At 47.2% G+C, this 19,626-nt stretch overlaps 1 protein-coding gene across 6 annotated transcripts in view; it reads right to left on the bottom strand.

The window, feature by feature from the left end:
- Nucleotides 1-8,700, bottom strand: part of eif4g1a (eukaryotic translation initiation factor 4 gamma, 1a) — a 52,991-nt gene extending 44,291 nt beyond the window's left edge. For 3 of the 6 annotated variants that reach the window (XM_037530958.1, XM_037530959.1, XM_037530961.1), the window contains exon 1: nucleotides 8,303-8,700. The gene's annotated coding sequence lies outside the window, so the exon portion shown is untranslated. The remainder of the gene's footprint in view (nucleotides 1-8,302) is intronic. The other 3 variants (XM_037530962.1, XM_037530960.1, XM_037530963.1) reach the window with 1 other exon arrangement.
- Nucleotides 8,701-19,626: the final 10,926 nt, after the last annotated feature.

The following is a 19,626-nucleotide window of genomic DNA, read 5'->3' as shown; positions in this document are numbered from 1 at the left end:
AAATAACAGCACAGTGGGTTTTTTTTTTTAAGATTATTTTACCAAAAAGTCACATTTTTGGCCCTTTTTGCTCTTCAAGTTTCCCCCAACTCCAAACTAGTTTGAGCATCAGTCTGTTGTGGTGTAGCACTACATAAACCTGAAACTAGTAAACACGACATAACGAGGCTGCACTCAAACGTGGACACAAGCTTCAGACTTGGGCCCAATCCCATTTCACCCCTCGCCCCACCTCTCCGCCCTCATCCCGGTCTCACGTGTTCACGTCGAAGGGCAAGGTGTCCCGATTCTTCAGCTAAATTTCCTGTTCCACCTTAAATGGCATCAGAACTGCCAACAGGAATCTGGAGAATCTCTGACTTCAGCTTCATATCACTGAAGAATTAGGGGGGGTGATAATAAATAACTGCCCCCCTCTTTGAAGGCGTTTGATCCCTAAATGTAAGTAAAGCCCAGCAGTGAGGAGCTGAACTTTCCCCTCCTCTGCTGTCCCTGCAGACGGGCAGGGTCGCCTACAGAGCGGCGCTAGTAGCTGTTAATGAAGTGATGCTCTTTTATTAGAGGGTCTCATTTCAGAGGGAAGATCTCAACCACTGCCCCAACCACTTCGCCTGAACCGACACACCAAAGGAAAAGCTCAAGATGGTGTAGAGATTTCCTCCCCGAGCGGAAAGCCAGACCTAGTTAACCACGCCTAGACGGAGGAAACGGTGAACAGACAGTCCGTGTTCAGACAACAGCATGACACGCCGTCAGTCCACTGGAGGTCATTAAAGCAACTCCATAGGCTTTGACCCTACAGAAGGAAACGTCGCATCACGTCCGGCCTGATTAACTTCGAGTCGGGGAGGAAAACCGAACCTGTAAATCTGATCTCACCCAACTGACGCTTTAAATGCGCTGCTGAAACAGCTACAGTAAATCAGCTTTAACACTTTAACGTAAACGCATCTCGGACTGAAATGTTTTCCCCTCTACAGGTCAGAGGGCATCCATTTACCCCGCCGGGCCGAGCCGGAGGTCACGAGTAGCTCTCCATGCTCACCTGGCTTGAAGGTGATGAAGCAAATGGAGGTTTATACTAAAAAGTCCTTAAACAAAAGAGATATGAGGGGAACAGGGGTGCAGGAGGGAGGGGTCATCCATAGGATAAGTAGTGTAGGTTTGGGGGCAGCGGCTGGTGGCAGATCCCCCTTCAACACAGACGGCAGCGATTCGAGATTTTGGCCGATATCAGGAGAAAACGCTCAATTAGATGCTGAAATACGACCTAATATCTACAATCAATCAAGCCTAAAATTTCACAGCAGGGGACGTGTAGGGGTGGAAGACACGGCCCAAAATAAATAAAATAATTAAGTTATAATACTTAAAAGTACATTTACACACATTTCTCAATATATTAGATGCAATGAGCTACTGGCACCACCACCAAGAACTGTTATAAAACTCTCAAACAGAAATCCACAAAATCTAATTAATTAAATTTATTTCAATTTGAATTTTACTGCCCTCGTAACAAAACCAAGTACTAATCGTCACATGACCACATGACGTTTTATCATTATCGTGATAAACTGTTGCTGTGGCACTACTGCTGCATTGTGTGTGTTGAAATATTGTGACATCTAAGCAGTAGAAGCCGAGAGGGGGTGTGTTATGGTGTAATAACATCCCGCCTGTGATCTGGAGGCCGTAGATCATCTCAGCCGTGATGTTATTGGTGATAACTCCCTCCTCGAGTGCTCTACTGCTTTAATACAGCAAGAAATGAATAAACTGGCCGTGAACGCGGCTTTAATATGTTTTAATGTTCAGTTCCTTCCTCCTAATTAGAGCTCCTTAACGAGCAGCTACGTCAGAGTAACAAGCTCCGCCCACTCGCTGCTCAGCCGGCAGTTCGTTCTCCAGCTCCTTACACTAAATTCCCAAACTGTCGTCTCCACTGAGCAGCTTTTCAGTCGGCAGCTGTGACAGAAGAACAGCTGAACAACCTGGAATCAGCCAGAAATGAACCCAACACCATTCGCCAGACGGGTCTGATCTTCAGAGTCGGACCAAATCAGACTGAGCCGTAAAACTGACCCAATATCAGGTTCAGCTCAGTTTGGTCAGTTTGTCCAGATCAGTATTAATGTTGTTTTGTTCCAGCCGGTCTGTAAAGCTTCTTACAGCCCGTTTAGTTTGGCGAATGGTGTTGGGTTCATTTCTGGCTGATTCCAGGTTGTTCAGCTGTTCTTCTGTCACAGCTGCCGACTGAAAAGCTGCTCAGTGGTGACGACAGTTTGGGAATTTAGCGTCGTCTCGTCTTCAGAGTCGGACCAAATCGGCTGTCGGTCAGATGTGGTCTTAACAGTGTCCGTCTTCTGTTTGTGGCAAAGTCAGAAGGAAAAACGTTCAGACGGCTCGAGCGTCTCCTACAGCTGTCAGTCGTTGCTTAGCAACGGCATCTCAGCGGAGTGATACGATCAGAAAGGCCACATGAATTGTGACTCATATCGATAACGGAACTGAGGCTGATCTGATATTTTTACCATATCGCCCACCCGAGTGATGATTTCCACTACATACTCAGAAAAGCACATCATCACGACACAAAGTGAGCAACCAACGCACTCCTCACTCTGCTGAACGTGACCAACAGCTGCCATTTAGGTGACATTTCATGATTAATTGACCAACAGAAAAGGTCCAAACTGACCAGCAGCATCAACACACTGACCTACATTAGTTAACCTCTTGCTCTCCAGGGAATATTTAGGTCTGTCCATCTAAATTGCATTAACTGCATGAAACAACTACATTTTATTTACATTAAAAGCTCCCCTTTAATTAACAGATCGTGTGTTTTCTGATCTCCACACATCACTACACGCTCACGATTCACTGCTGAGAGCCAAAAATCTCCGCCGCTCTTTGTGTTGTTCTCTAAAAGTGATGTTTCCAGAGCAGATCACTGAAGAGACGCCGTCTGTTTATAGTTTAGAGCCCAGATTTGGGAAAAAACGGGTCGACTTTCAGTAGAAAAACAAAGTTCAGCTTCTTTTATTATAAGGGTTTAAAATGACGTCACCGTCTATTAGACTGGAGAGAAGAGCTACAGCCTCACACGACGCCCAGCTTCTGAATGGAGCTTATGGAGTATGAACGTTATGAGGAACATGATTGAGTGCGGTTTGGACCCACCGGTGGTCCCGTGGAGCTGAAGAGGTTAATAAAGCCTCAGTGAAGTTCTCGTTTGAGGCTGTGGCCAAACGGCGACTAACGCTCAAAACAGAACCTTCACTGAATAAGAACGAGCCTCAGAAGCATCCGCGCCAGTCGCAGCGTCTGCCGGGTGTAATTAAAGCCGTCTGCATCTTCATCAGCAGATATTCCTGACCGCGATGAGTCACTTCACAGCATCGTCCTAACAGATGAGCAATAAACCATCGCTGTTGGGCTTCATCGCGACTCAGGCTGACGAAGCCCAATTCACACAGGAGAATGAACTGCAACTAAAATGTATTAAATCCAGATGGGCTCACATACAAACACGTTTATGGGGAAAAGGCAGAATTCCTGTTGAGATCGAGCAGAGAAGAAAAATGGAAGTTACCAAGCAGGAAAACCCGGAGCCACACAGCTCCCCTCCTTTCCGGCTATGTTCACACAGCAGATAAAAGTGGCCCAAATCCGATCTCTTTCTCTGCATGTGACACAGATGAGTGTCAGTGAACGGATAAAACACTGAACCCGACAATCGATTCCGATCCGAGACGCTTTCATATGTGGCGCTGAAATCCGATCCGTATCCGACCTGCTGCGACGCGACTCAGACTGAACAGCCAGATCGGAATTTATGCGACTTTTACGTCAGTCCAACTCCACGTTCCTCATCACTTCGCGCTGCTGAGACCCGTAAACATTTCGGCTGATGTTTCCGTACCAAGGAAATTAGAGGAGCCTCGTCACAGCCGCTCCGAACGGAACGGCCGAGCGCGGCCGGAGGAGACTGAGGCAGCAGCGTCAGAGACCAGAATCCGAGGACACGAACCAAAGAAGTGGTCGAATAACGCGTGGGTGACGAGTCCAGCTGTCAACCACTGGAACTACGTCGCTCCTGTGATGCTGGAGAAGACGATACGGAAAACCGGAGTTTGTTGGCAGTTGTGATTGTTTACCTCTGGACGAGCCGCGTGAAGCTCTGTTCTTCTGCTCAGGCGGGTCGGTTTAGGAGCTGATCCCTTCAGACTGACGTCGCACACAAATCAGGTTTAAAAGAATCTGAACAGCCAAACAAAGAAATCGGATTTGAGAAAATCAGATCCGGGCCACTTTTACCTGCTGTGTGAACGCAGCCTTAGAGTGAATACAGCCAGTCGGCCAGGACCGGTTCTGCGTCTGAAGAGGCTTAAGCAGCTTCCGTGCTGGAGCTACGAGGCTGAAGTAGCTCACAGGCAACGGAAGCTTCCAACCCACCAACTGGCATCATGATTAAATCTTCACGCCCGTCTCAGTCCGTGTGGAGCAGTTCGGTAACCTGGGATTTGCGTGAAACCAACATTTCATGAACATTTGCTGACGTTTACACTTACAAACTATGGTTCTTTAGTGAGGGAAACCGTTCTACGTAGACCCATAAACACTCAGAGGACCATTTGAGTCATGAAGTGGTTCTTTGCGTGTTAAAACGGTTGTTCAGACTGATGGAGAACGTGCTGTAGATGCTTCTCTATAGCATCTTTCTGAAAAGGGTTCTATAAAGCACCAAATACGGTTCCTCTATTAAAATAATCTTGACAAGCTTTTTTTAATCAATATAAAACCATCTACAGCACGTTCTAATCAATCTGAAGAACCCTTTCACGATGCAAAGAACCCTTTCATCATGCAACGGATCCTTCGAGTGTTTATGGATCTACGCAGAACCATATTCTTTACTAAAGAACCCTTGAAGGGCCATTTTAAGTAAACCGGTTACAAAAACAGTGAAAAGGGTTCTGTAGTAACAAGCCTGACATGGCAACAACAGAACAACCCATTTTGGTGCTATACAGAACCGTTTTCAAAAGAATTCTACATAGAACCATCTAGAGCATGTTAAGTAATTTTGCAAAGAACCATTTAATGATGCAAAGGGTCCTCTGAGTGTTCGTGGTTCTATATATAGAACCACTGTCTTTACTGAAGAACCCTTGAAGGACCATTTTTAAATATATAGGCTATTGAAACAGGTTCTATAATAACAAAAGAGGAACCCATTTTGGTGCTATATAGAACCATTTCCAAAAACTATTCCACATAGAACCATCTACAGCACATGCTCCATCAATCTGAAGAACCCTTTCACCATGCAAAGAACCATTTAATGACGCAAATGCTCCTTTGAGCGTTCATGGTTCTATATAGAACCACTATCTTTACTAAAGAACCCTTGAAGGGTCATTTTTAAGCGTATGGGCTACGGAAACGGAAAAGGTCTGATGTTCTATGAACCAATAAACCTGTTCCCTGTTCCACTTCCACACCGAAAACATTTTCCTGGGAAAAATAACACGGACACAAAGTTAGTGACGGATTTCTCTTGGAACAAACGTAAAGCACAGTGGACGGTTCAGATGGATAATAATAATAATAATAATAATAATAATAATAATAATAATAATAATAATAATTAGTGAACGACGTTAAGTGATTAATGCTCAAAAGCCACTTTACGGCTGGTAAACGAGCTGATGGGCGGCGCTTTAAAACATTCCCGTTCTATATTCCCGCAGTTTGTAGAGAAAGTCTTCGGAAGCACAGCTACAACCAGAAACCCCATAATCAACTCTATTAAAAGGCGAAAATCGATTTTCCACAAGTTCCGCATAATAAAGCGGTTAAGATGAAATCCGAGCCGCTTTGGTGTGAAATGCTCCGTTCTGGCTTCCGCTTCTCTAGAACTTGATTTGGATGGTTCACTACAGTCCCCTGTAGATCATAGAGGTGGTGTTGGGACTCGGACCAGGGTTAGGGCTGGATTAGAGTTAGACCGTTACGGCGCAGCTGAACTTACGGAATTCAGTAAATTATGGATCTACATCGAAGGCGGACCATCCAAATAAAGCGTTACATAGAACCCTTCACGGTGGTGGTGACGGGAACCAGACCTCGCCCCTCTAGAAGCTCCCTCACAGAAAGCTCCTACATGGTTATGAACCCTCAGCCTGATGATGGTTCTAAGAAACAATGGGCCCTCGTTCTCCAACCACTCTTAAGAAGAAATTCCTCCTTAAAACCCACTCGCGCAGTTTTTACGCCGACTGACTCGCCAGCGCACTCTTACTTGGGGTTTGTTCTTGGGTAAGAACAGAACCTAGACGCTCGAGCACAAACGTGAGAACCGTTCTGCGCTTTAAGAACACGTCATGAACCCGACGGCCTTCTTAGGACGTTTCACGAGAACACATTTTAGAAAGAACTTGGGAAGATGCTGAAGAACAAGGCCCGACGTTTTAGTCCAATACATCATCTCATGCACGGCAGAGGGAAACGTGCAGGGTAGAGCCCAAAGGAACCCCCCCCCAGAATCATCATCATCATCATCATCAATAAACTCAGAAGACTCATGTAGGTTCTCTGGTGGTTCTGGATAGCAAATAAAATGTCTGTGTTGTAGTCATGCTGACCTCTGGTTCCCATCACCACCACTGTAAAGGCATCTGAACCATTTCACACCAAACCCCTCTGAACGACTACGTTTCAACGAGGTAATTCAGCAGAAATTTTGAAAAGCCGGTGGACGTCCCCTTTAACACTACAGCGTGTGCTGATGCACGCAGTTAGCGCCGTGCCCGCTTACGGGGTGTCAACCTCTAAGGCTTCTTATCTACATGAGCTTCGCAGCTCCAGAGTAAAACTACAGAAGCAAACATCAGACACCGCCCGCGGTCTCGCCTGACCGCCCGCGTGTGGACCAAGGGGGTGAAAAACGTGGCGAATTTTGATATTTGGGTGAACTGCCCCTTCAAGCACACCTTCACTCAAACTTTGCCGTTAGCTTTAGCCGCTAGCGGCCATATGGCAGCCGCGAAGCTGAAGTCGGCGTCTTATTTGCCATTCATTCCGTTCCACCTTAAAACGGTGCATTAGCTCTATGTAACGGTGCAGGGCAGTTACATGTAATATCGCACCATTTAAGGTGGAACGGGAAAAAAAAAAAAATTCACCAACCGGTTATTCTTCAGAGAAAGACCGCTCGGGGAAAAGACCCGGCAGCTGAGCAGGAAACATTATACTAAATTAGAGAGATCATTTTAACCAAAACCTCAGACTTTAACAACATTTAACCACATTAATGAGTGAATTTTACGAGAGACCGAACCCGGGGCCTGCTAAGCGAACAGGCCCGAGAGCCGGCTAACGCTAACAGCTAACCGCTAACCAATGACCCTCTCAGCGTTTATCAGCATTAAACACGAATAAAAGCACAAATAGTGAAAAATAGAGACGTAAATGAGCTCACATGTTCACATTAACCCGATTTCGGGCAACTTAAGCGATGTTACGTGGGCGATTCAGATAAATTACCACAGCTTTGGTTGGCTAACCTAGCTAACGTTAGCCGGCCAAATTAAACCGTTTTAAAACAAACTTTTGAAAAAGGCGATAAATCATAAAAGGCCGGTGTTGATTTTTAAGGGAATCCGTGCTCGCAGGTCACTTTGTCTTGCCTCAAAACTCAACCAGTAAGCGATAACATCGCTGTACTGGGGTTTGCTAACGTTAACTAGTGCCTACGTGTTCCCGAAACCCAGCATTAAAAAGTAACTGGACACGTTCGTTTTAATCGATACGCAAAAAACAGACAAACAAACAAGTAAATAAGTAAACAAGAGTTTGTTTAAAATCATTTCAAGGACGTGGAGGAGAAAGGGAGAGCGCATAACACGAGGCTTCCCATTTCGCCAGCTTTTTTTCTCTCTCTCTCTCGAATTTCCCCGTTCCACCTTAAATGCCCCATGGCTTCCATTCTGGCGCCTCGGGCGCCTGATGTAAGCGCTGCAGCATTTAAGGTGGAACGGGGAAATTCGAGAAAAAAAAGCTAACTTCAGCTTCGTGCGCAAAACTGAGTTTAATTGAACTAAACGCGGCTCACACGACCTCGATGCTCAAACATTAGAGGCTGAACGGACTATTTAGGTGGCTATTTGTGTAGTTTTGGATCAAAGTGATGACAAAACTGATCAGTTTTCAGGCCCCAGCCTGGCCCTCATGGTTATGGATAAGAAGTAGCTTAGCAACATTAGCACGGGCGTTTGGGATTAATGTTACTTACCCCGGCGTGTGTGGAAACTTGGAGGTTTAATGAAGTGATAAACGCGCCTGTTTCGAGTTTTTGCTTTCACGTTTCAAACCGAGAACAGATGCGCCGTCTTCGTGTCCCGGTGAAAGTGGAGGTGAGGCGGTGAGAGTTGCTGTCCAGCTGCGGTCACTCTACCTTTAAATCCCCCTCCATCGGAGACTTAAAAAGTGACAATTTTGCCGTAAAAGTGAATAAATATCGGTTTCAGGTTGACTAGGCGGTCGCCGGGAGTCCGCAGGCTGAGCCCCGGGACTGCAGATCCATGTTTAAGGCGCGGATGGTGGCGGATTTCTTGCCGGTTTTTTGTGGAGCGGCGTTACGGTGCTGCGCCGCGGAGCAACACCCGGTACACAGCGCACCCCCGCGGCGCGATAAAAACACTGCACACGGCAACCTCTGCACCCCCTGGACCCTTAGGGCGGCGAAACAGAACGCCTGATCCAATTTCACACAACTTGTTATCCTTTCACAATTTTATTTGTGCAGATGTGAGGAGATTATTCTACTGTAGGTTTTACTATTTGTTGCTTTGTGGGCCGTGTGCATGTGAAAATATCGAGTTCTAACTCAGTCGGTTTCTGCAGAAATGTTCAACACACACACACACACACACACACACACACACACACACACACACGTCTCTTTCTGTGCGCCTGTATTTGCATGTTAATGTGTTGGTGATGATAAACGCCTTTAGACAGTAAAAAACATCACTGCACTTTTCTGAGTTCCGCATTAATGCGCTGCAAAATGATCTATTTTTTAGATATTTGTTCTCTTCAATCTGGGATTTGTGTTTGTTTATTTATATTACTATTTATTTATTTATTTGTTTGTTTGTTTATTTAACATGTTCTCTTATCTGAATCCGAATGTCATGTTAAATCACTGGTTTATCGATCCATCTACCTCTCTGTCCGCCCCCCCCCCCCCTCTCTCTCTTTCTCTCTCTCTCTTCCCCCCCTCTCTTTCTCTCTCTGTCTAGCTATTTATCTGTTTCTATCTATCTATCTATCTATCTATCTATCTATCTATCTATCTATCTATCTATCTATCTTTCTCTCTCTGTCTATCTATGTATCTGTCTGTCTATCTATCTGTCTTTCCGTCTGTCTGTGTATCTGTCTGTCTATTTGTCTATCTGTCTGTCTATCTATCTATTTGTCTGTCTGTCTGTGTATCTGTCTGTCTATCTATTTGTCTGTCTGTCTATCTGTCTGTCTATCTATTTGTCTGTCTGTCTATCTATCTGTCTCTCTGTCTGTCTATCTATTTGTCTGTCTATCTGTCTGTCTATTTGTCTGTCTGTCTATCTATCTGTCTGTCTATCTATTTGTCTCTCTATCTGTCTGTCTGTCTGTCTATCTATTTGTCTCTCTATCTGTCTGTCTATCTATCTATTTGTCTGTCTGTCTGTGTATCTGTCTGTCTATCTATTTGTCTGTCTGTCTATCTGTCTGTCTATCTATTTGTCTGTCTGTCTATCTATCTGTCTCTCTGTCTGTCTATCTATTTGTCTGTCTATCTGTCTGTCTATTTGTCTGTCTGTCTATCTATCTGTCTGTCTATCTATTTGTCTGTCTGTCTGTCTGTCTCTCTGTCTGTCTGTCTGTCTGTCTGTCTGATTAATAACTGTGTTTGACCCGTCAGTAAAACTGATTGTTAAATAATTCATTAATAAATAATCAGGGTAAATGAAGCTGCTCCGCGCGAGTTAAATGCTATTAAAATGTAAATAAAAGGAATTTGATTTTATTTATTCGGCTTTTTTATATTTCCGGTCATTCCTTTCAGACGCCTTGAAAGTTCTAATAAAGGCGAACGAGGTTAATGAGGGAGGCTTGGGGTGGAACCCCCGGGGGTGCAGGATTTGGCATAGACTGATTTCGGCGCAGCACCAGGAAGCAGTAGGTCCGGATTATCCGGGTCATTTTCCTGGCTGCCTGGTCTCACGCCGTAGTGGCGCCGCGAGGCAAAATAAAAGTCCGAACCTTCGTCGAATCGAAAGACGTTTTAAGCGATAATTTAGTGATAAATAATAATAATAATCCCGGGTCTTCGTGCCTCTGTGTTTGTCCACAAAATTAAGGTCATTTCATGAATAGTGTTTTTACTTGCTTTCAAACGAGACAAAAATACTGCTTTAATTTTTAGTTAGTGATTATTTATTATTTAAAAAATGTAATAAATAAAAATCTATTATTTGTTGTTGTTGACCATAATTTGTATTACTAATTCTTATTCTTTGCTACTTCTTAATTATTTTGTGCTTTTATGTTCATGTGATCTTATTCAAATGTATACATTTTTTATCTCCTGTCTTTTAAACTTCTTCTTTGAGCAGTATGTAGTATGTGAATAATCTCGGACCTTCTGGGATCTCCAGCTTAGTCCAGCTGCAAGCTTCTGAGCCTCCTTGAAGCTTCTGAGCCTCCTTGAAGCTTCTGAGCACCCATGAAATGACACTTGGTTTTTACAAGCTTGAAATCTCTTGGATTTTGCATCTGTCAATAAATGTGAACATATACCGCCGCGAGCCTGCGGCTAACAGAGTACAGATACACACAGCCGCTGATGTGACGCATTAGAAGCGTTTACAGTGGGCGCAGTGTACCGAACACTGTAGCCGTGGTACATGGCAGTGAATACAGCAGCACGGCCGACACCACAGCCACTTTATCATGAGTCTGGCCAAAAACCAGGACTGCAGAACACCAGAGGGCGCCCGTCAGCGAGTCCTCAATGAATGGGAGTGAACGGAGCTAAACGGCTAAAAACGAAAGTTAAAATAGTTTCTAATCACAGAAGCAGAACTTTTCCTTTAATTTCAGAAAGGAGGACGGAGTTCACTGAAAATCAAAGAAATCTCAGCGGCACGTTTCCTTAATCCTACAGCTAACGGGCAGGACGCTAACATTACTGCTACTGAGAGCTGATTGGTTAGAGTTACTGCTACTGAGAGCTGATTGGTTAGTGTTACTGCTACTGAGAGCTGATTGGTTAGTGTTACTGCTACTGAGAGCTGATTGGTTAGTGTTACTGATACTGAGAGCTGATTGGTTAGTGTTACTGCTACTGAGAGCTGATTGGTTAGTGTTACTGCTACTGAGAGCTGATTGGTTAGCGTTACTGCTACTGAGAGCTGATTGGTTAGTGTTACTGATACTGAGAGCTGATTGGTTAGTGTTACTGCTACTGAGAGCTGATTGGTTAGCGTTACTGCTACTGAGAGCTGATTGGTTAGTGTTACTGATACTGAGAGCTGATTGGTTAGAGTTACTGCTGCTGAGCGCTGATTGGTTAGCGTTACTGCTACTGAGAGCTGATTGGTTAGCGTTACTGCTACTGAGAGCTGATTGGTTAGTGTTACTGATACTGAGAACTGATTGGTCAGTGTTACTGCTACTGAGAGCTGATTGGTTAGAGTTACTGCTACTGAGAGCTGATTGGTCAGTGTTACTGCTACTGAGAGCTGATTGGTTAGCGTTACTGCTACTGAGAGCTGATTGGTTAGCGTTACTGCTACTGAGAGCTGATTGGTTAGCGTTACTGCTACTGAGAGCTGATTGGTTAGAGTTACTGATACTGAGTGCTGATTGGTTAGTGTTACTGCTACTGAGAGCTGATTGGTTAGTGTTACTGCTACTGAGAGCTGATTGGTTAGTGTTACTGCTACTGAGAGCTGATTGGTTAGTGTTACTGCTACTGAGAGCTGATTGGTTAGCGTTACTGCTGCTGAGAGCTGATTGGTTAGCGTTACTGCTACTGAGAGCTGATTGGTTAGCGTTACTGCTGCTGAGAGCTGATTGGTTAGCGTTACTGCTACTGAGAGCTGATTGGTTAGTGTTACTGCTACTGAGAGCTGATTGGTTAGTGTTACTGCTACTGAGAGCTGATTGGTTAGCGTTACTGCTACTGAGAGCTGATTGGTTAGCGTTACTGCTACTGAGAGCTGATTGGTTAGCGTTACTGCTACTGAGAGCTGATTGGTTAGTGTTACTGCTACTGAGTGCTGATTGGTTAGAGTTACTGCTACTGAGTGCTGATTGGTTAGCGTTATGCTACTGGGAGCTGATTGGTTAGTGTTACTGCTACTGAGAGCTGATTGGTTAGTGTTACTGCTACTGAGAGCTGATTGGTTAGCGTTACTGCTACTGAGAGCTGATTGGTTAGCGTTACTGCTACTGAGAGCTGATTGGTTAGAGTTACTGCTACTGAGAGCTGATTGGTTAGAGTTACTGCTACTGAGAGCTGATTGGTTAGAGTTACTGCTACTGAGAGCTGATTGGTTACACGGTAGATGCTGGTTTTGCTGGTGAGACGCTATGCTAGTCTGTGCTGGCTTTTCTAGCAAGGTGGTTGGTTAAGCAGGTGAAGGTGTGTTAAAAACGCTACTGAAACAGGTTTTTCATCTACTTGTCAGATGGAGTAGTGTTTCATAATGACAGCTGAGCAGTGATTGGTTGAGTGTTGTGTCGATCATTATTTTGACAGTAGTCCACAAGATTAATGATTCCAAATTAATGTTGCGCCGATCCCCCATGGCCCTGTTTCAAGACTTTATAAAAACTTTTATTCAAATCATTGATTGATAAATTCATCAGTTGATCCTGTTCAGTTGCTTATTAACACAAACAGCTGATCAGCCAATCACACGGCCGCAGCTCACTGCATTTAGGCGTGTAGAGGTGGTCAAGACGACCTGCTGAAGTGCAGACCGAGCATCAGAACGGGGAAGAAAGGGGATTTAAGGGGCTTTGAACGTGGCGTGGTTGTTGGTGCCAGACGGGCTGGTCTGAGTATTTCAGAAACTGCTGATCTGCTGGGATTTTCACGCTCAACCATCTCTAGGGTTTACAGAGAACGGTCCGAAAAAGAGGAAATATCCAGTGAGCGGTCAGTTGTGTGGACGAAAATGCCTTGTTGATGTGAGAGGTCAGAGGAGAACGGACAGACTGGTTCCAGATGATAGAAAGACAACAGGAACTCAAATAACCAACCAGAATCTCTGAGGAACGTTTCCAACACCTTGTTGAAAGTCTGACATGAAGAATTAAGGCAGTTCTGAAGGCAAAAGGGGGTCCAGCCTTTTACTTTTACTAGGTTTAATCTGAGGCAAATGGCTAAAGCTCATCAGCAGCCAGCAGTGAAACATCTCCGGCTCTAATCAATGGAACAATAAACAATTAAAATAAGAGTTTCTCCATCAAAGAACATTAAAGACGTTGACAGGAGCGGCGAATCACGATACGGCGGTGAGGACGGGAACAGCAGGGCTGAACTGGGACACAATTGTCTCTCCCTCTCTCACTCTCTCTCACTCTCTATCTCTCTATCTCTCTAGCGCGATGAGTGGACAGGCAGTTTGGGTGCATCTTCACGTCTAAGGCCTCAGCAGACTTCTTGGAGAGACGATACTCTCCTGGCTTCAGTGAACAACACGATGTAATTGTGGAGAAAACGAACAACCGCAGGTGTCGCAAGGTGGCTTTGCTCGCCGTGTCGCTGTGACGGCCAGTATTTAGAAATGCGTACACTGTCCATTTAAGAGCCCTTAAGCTAAGTGCGCAGGCGTGGCGCGTGGCTGTGCTGAGAGCAGAGAGAGTGGTAGAGTGTGTGTGTGTGTGTGTGTGTGTGTGTGTGTGTGTGTGTGTGTGTGTGTGTGTGTGTCGTGCTGGACCCAGCTCTTTATTTTATTTTATTTCTGTAAGTAACGCTGTTCATAAGCTTTGGGAGCTATTAGTTCATACCGCCAGAGTGAGGAGGAGTGTTTGAATCGCAGCTGCTCCATGTGCCTCCACCTGCCCCAAAGCGCACTCCTGGGTCGGAGGTGGGGAACTGAAACTGCGTTACATCGCGCACATGGTAGCTGGGCGAACTCCTTGGAAGAAGATGCTACACGACAGACACTGATTAGTGTCTTTGAGGAACTTTGGCTTTGGCAGACACACTAATGAGTCACATGCGCATTAGAATACCTCCTACATGTAAGATGCTACGTCTGTTATTTGGTGATGCTGACTAGTATTAAGTGCAGGTTCACAAGAGGACGAGGCGGCTTTCTATTCACCAGCTTCTGCTTCAAAATTTCCAGCAGTCGTGAAGCTTAACATAAAATGTTACAGCGACGTGGAGCATCCGCGACAGGCAACGTGAATAATAACAGTGTGCTATTAAGTACAAATATACTGTATATATACATACATTTAAAAATGTCTAGGTTTAAGGTTGTTTGGAGCTTTTCCTCCATGCTCCACCGGAATGTTTAAATACGGAATGACTGTTTGACTTTCCGTTGTGAACACTAGCTATCTTCTGATTAGACAGACGCATCGTGTTGGCCGGATTAAGCTGAATAAAGTTAAGCTCGGCTCAACTTTTCGGCGCACCACATCCCCCAAGCACAGCCAGTTTATGAGGAGCCTGGCCACTCCCTATTCCTCCCATTATATCAAAACAGGACTGCTGAACAGCAGAGGGCGCCCGTGAGCGAGTCCTCAATGAATGGGAGTGGACGGACCTCAACAGCTAAAAACAAACAGTTAAAATAGTTTCTAATCACTGAACCAGAACTTTCCTTTCGTTTTAGAAATCAGGAGGATGAATCTCACCTGTATGTTTCCTTTTTTCTACAGGCGAGTGGAGCAGCTCATGATGTGTTTTCTTGTGTATTCAAAATGTTTTATATTCGTGGTTTAAGAAATTATCACATTTTTTTTCCATTAAAAGTGTTTCAGCATTTATAAACTGATTTTGCTCAAATGCTCCATATCAACACAGTCATTTTGGACTCGCTCGGGAGCGCCCCCTAGCGTCTGAGAAAACTGGGAGACATTGCAGAGCGCGGGAACTCTCCTCTCTACAGGTTCTCTGCACCAGGCTCAACGCGCCAGACCTATCATGCATTGCACGGCTACGTCTGGCAGCTTATCCCATTGAAAACGAATGGGATACATGGCAGCCTGAGGCCTCAACCCTGTATTCAGAATGGCAGCGACACCAGAGGTCATTCGTTTTCAATGAGAGCTGCGATTTCGTGCGACAGGAGCAACGCATCCGATGTGTGCATGGCAACCGACGCTCTACTCGAGCTCAGACACGCCCACCAGCGTTTTGGGTGACAAGAGGTGAAAAAGTCAGTGCCACTGTGAATGCAGGGTCACACGGTAGTAACACTTCGTATAGACACACTAGGTAAGGTGCGAGGGCCACCTGCTGTATTTTGTGCAGGTTGGCTCCAGTTAGGCAGGTTAAAGGTTGCATTACTTTCATTGCTTTGGTACCGTCCATAGTCCACCACTGCAGCTAGCTGCGTATACAATATTGTAGCGAATCTGCAGTAAATGTTGTGTTTACTGACTGTTAAAGATGCACTGTTGTGTTTAAGGTATAAGGCAAGCATGTGATTGGAGGAGAGCGCAGGCGCGCCGGGGGAGAGCGCAGGCGCGGGGTGTGTGAGATAGAGAGAGACAGAGAGGGGGGGTGAGAGAGAGAGAGAGAGAGAGCGAGAGGGAAAGAGAGAGACAGAGAGGGAGACAGAGTGAGAGGGGGAAAGAGAGAGACAGAGAGAGAGACAGAGTGAGAGGGGGAAAGAGAGAGACAGAGAGGGAGACAGAGTGAGAGGGGGAAAGAGAGAGACAGAGAGGGAGACAGAGTGAGAGGGGGAAAGAGAGAGACAGAGAGGGAGACAGAGTGAAAGGGGGAAAGAGAGAGACAGAGAGGGAGACAGAGTGAGAGGGGGAAAGAGAGAGACAGAGAGAGAGACAGAGTGAGAGGGGGAAAGAGAGAGACAGAGAGGGAGACAGAGTGAGAGGGGGAAAGAGAGAGACAGAGAGGGAGACAGAGTGAAAGGGGGAAAGAGAGAGACAGAGAGGGAGAGTCAGAGATAGAGGGAGAGAGAGAGAGAGAGCGAGAGAGAGGGAAAGAGAGAGACAGAGAGAGGGGGAAAGAGAGAGACAGAGAGAGACAGAGAGAGATAGAGGGACAGAGCGAGAGAGAGGGAAAGAGAGCGAGAGAGAGGGAAAGAGAGAGACAGAGAGGGAAAGAGAGAGAGACAGAGGGGAAAAAGAGAGAGGGAGAGCGAGAGGGAAAGAGAGAGATAGAGGGACAGAGAGAGCGAGAGAGAGAGGGAAAGAGAGAGAGACAGAGGGGAAAAAGAGAGAGGGAGAGCGAGAGGGAAAGAGAGGGAGAGAGTTGTGGCGGTGTGTGTGTGTGTGTGTGTGTGTGTGTGTGTGTGTGTGTTCGGCTCGGAGCGTCAGCCGCTGTTATTTTTGGTTGTAGCCGATAGCAACCGATGTAGTTCCCGCAATAAAGGCGACGAGTGTTCATTGCACCGCCTCTCTCGTCCATCCTTCAACACGTCCAGCAGGGCGTTACACCGGTGTCAGCAAGTAAAAGACCGGAGTTCAGTCGCAAACCGCTGTTAGCAACGTGTCGCCTGGACTAGGAGGCTTGAGCTCACTATCAGCCGGAGGGATGACCGCGCAGCGGGGCGGGGCCGACGCGCTGAGCGCTGCGTATGAAAGCGGAGGCGGAGGGCAGTGAGTACGCCGGCGCCCCGTGGCTTGGGACGAACTCTGACCGCGCTTCAGAGCATGTGGCTCGCTCGAGACAGACAGCCAGGAAGCTAGCTGCCGATGCTGGGTTCGGCTCGTTGAGGGAGGAAGACGGCGCGTGCGCGAAAACTCGCGGCGACGCTCAGCCAAAGGTAAACGAAGATGGTGAGGCTTTCCGTGCCAAGTTTGAACTGTTAGCTCGGGCTGTGTCCTGCGTTCAGAGCTGGCAAGCAGGCAGAGACTGAGTGGACCATTATGTGCACTGGCCAATGACATTAAAACCCTGACTAGAAGAGCATATTCCCACATGACCCCTGACGTGCAAAGTGAGCTAGCCAGGGACCAGTTCATCAGTTCGCGCCATAACTCCCAGTGAGCTACGCATGCAGACACAGCTGGCTCATCCCCGCCTGGCCCTAGAGAGAGAGGCGGTGGGAGCAGCTGCGGAAAGCTACCATGTCAGAGCTGCTGCTGCTGTGAGGGCTGTGGTGCAGGTGAGGCCAGGCCAAGAGAAACCGGAATGGGCTGCTGAGTTAACTGAACTGATCCGCGCAGTCACTGCAATCGCCACGCGGCGGCTCTCATCCTAGCCCACCTGTGTGCTGGGTGTGTGGTGCCCCAGCCTGGTTCGCAGTCAGGGAAACGACTCGGGGTCTGTGTATACGTATACTGTGTCCCATCTGCCTATACTGGTTCGGGGGAGCGGGGCTCCACTCCCCCCTGAAGCTGATGACATTGCAGAGTCTGCACACGTCATGGGCTGGATGCATGTGGGGAAGTTCTGCCACGTTCCCATCACCCTGGCAGGCAACCCATGTGTGGCGCTGGTCGACACGGGCTCCACTGCTACTTTGATGCGACTTGATTTGGTTCCAGTTGAAACTCGGTTGGAGCCTACTGTGGTGAAACTTCGAACGGTGACTGGTGAGCTGGCCCCGATGCTTGGAAGAGGGGTGGTCACTGTTCGGGTGGGGGAAATGTCAGTGAACTTTGAGGTGTGGGTTGCAGCAGTACAAGACCCATGCATATTGGGACTGGACTTTCTCCGGGCCACTCGCTGTGTTATAGACCTGGGAGTGAACACACCGAGTTTTCCTGGGGGTCCCACCGTTATGTTAGTGCAGCCCATGCAAACCCCACGCCTTCACCCAGCTGCCGCGAGAGCCGCAGAAATTTCAAGCCCCCCTTTACCCCCCCTTCCTTCCCCAGCCTCCCTGCCCCTCACACCACAGTCTCCAGCTAGAGTGCATCCTTCTGCCCTGGACCAACAGCCTGTGGGGGATGAGATAGACCGACTGACAGCAGTGAGGGGGATATGGGAGCGGAACTGCCATAATTTGGAACCCCAACAGCGAAAGGAGCTGTGGGAAGTACTGCGGGAGTTTAAAGACATTTTTGCATTAACGGAGGGGGAAGTGGGCCTGACACACCTGGTGCAGCACGAAATTGACACGGGAGACGCGAAGCCCATAAAAACGCGTCCTCGCACATCAGGCAGCTGCTGACGGGGCGATCGAGGAGATCCTAAGGGCCGGAATCATTGAGCCCTCTGACAGCCCCTGGGCCTCAGGGGTTGTGATGGTCAACAAGAAAAAGAGTCAAAAAATTAGATTTGAATAGTGTCACAAAAAAAGACTCATACCCGCTGCCCCGCATTCACGAGTCACTGGACTTGGTGTCTGGCTCGTCCTGGTTCTCCTCATTGGATCTGCGCAGTGGGTACTGGCAGGTGCCCCTAAGCCCTGATGCTAAACCAAAGACTGCTTTCTGCACCGGGAGAGGACTATGGCATTTTCATGTGCTCGGTTTTGGCCTGTGTAATGCCCCAGCCACGTTTGAACTGTTAATGGAGAAGGTCCTGGATGAAATACCACGACAGGAGTGCCTAGTATACCTGGACGACATTCTTGTTCACGGGAGCTCCTTTAAGGCTGCCTTGATGTCCTTGTGGCGGACCCTACAAAAGATAGCAGACAAGTGCTGCTTTATGAGGAGAGAACTGGAGTTTCTGGGCCACAGGATCGGAGGAGAGGGCATAAGCACTATGGAGGAGAAAGTGCAAGTTGTGCAGGACTGGCCGACACAGGTGGTTGACCCCCCAGAGTGGAGAGAGCATCAGGAGCGGGATTCAGACTTGCAACCAGTGCTGCGGAGGGCGGAGTCAGGACAAATACCACAGTGGAGTGAGATTGCTGGTTATTCCCCTGCCGCTAAAGGACTGTTTGAAAAGTTTTTGGCTCTCTGGGTGAAGGATGGGGTGCTCCAGAGGGCCAGCTACAGGAGAGGAGAGGTGGCAGGTGGTGGTCCCCAGGACACTTAGAGAGTCGGTGCTGAAGGTCTGTCATGGATCTGCCGGAACGGGACACTTTGGAGTCTCAAAAATGCTGCTTCATGTCCGGCAAAATTTCTACTGGGGCCAAGTCAGGAGGGACGTTGAGGACTTCTGCCGTCGGTGTGATCTATGCACCGCTCACAAAGGCCCCTCAGACCAGTCCCGTGCACAGCTTCAACAGCTGGCAGTAGGGGCCCCAATGGGCCCATTTCCCCGTTCAGACAAAGGGAACTGTTATGTTCTGGTTGCTATGGACTACTTTACAAAGTGGCCAGAGGCCTGCGCCATACCAGATCAAGAGGCAGGGACTGTTGCAGATGCCCTGGTGGAGGGCATGTTTTCCAGGTTTGGTGCAGCAGAGGTCGTCCACAGTGATCAAGGACTGTGGATGCCCACTACATCCACAGAGT

The sequence above is a fragment of the Pygocentrus nattereri genome, chromosome 19 (assembly GCF_015220715.1).
Source record: "Pygocentrus nattereri isolate fPygNat1 chromosome 19, fPygNat1.pri, whole genome shotgun sequence".
NCBI lineage: Eukaryota > Metazoa > Chordata > Actinopteri > Characiformes > Serrasalmidae > Pygocentrus > Pygocentrus nattereri.
This window is presented reverse-complemented; position numbering and strand designations above follow the sequence as displayed.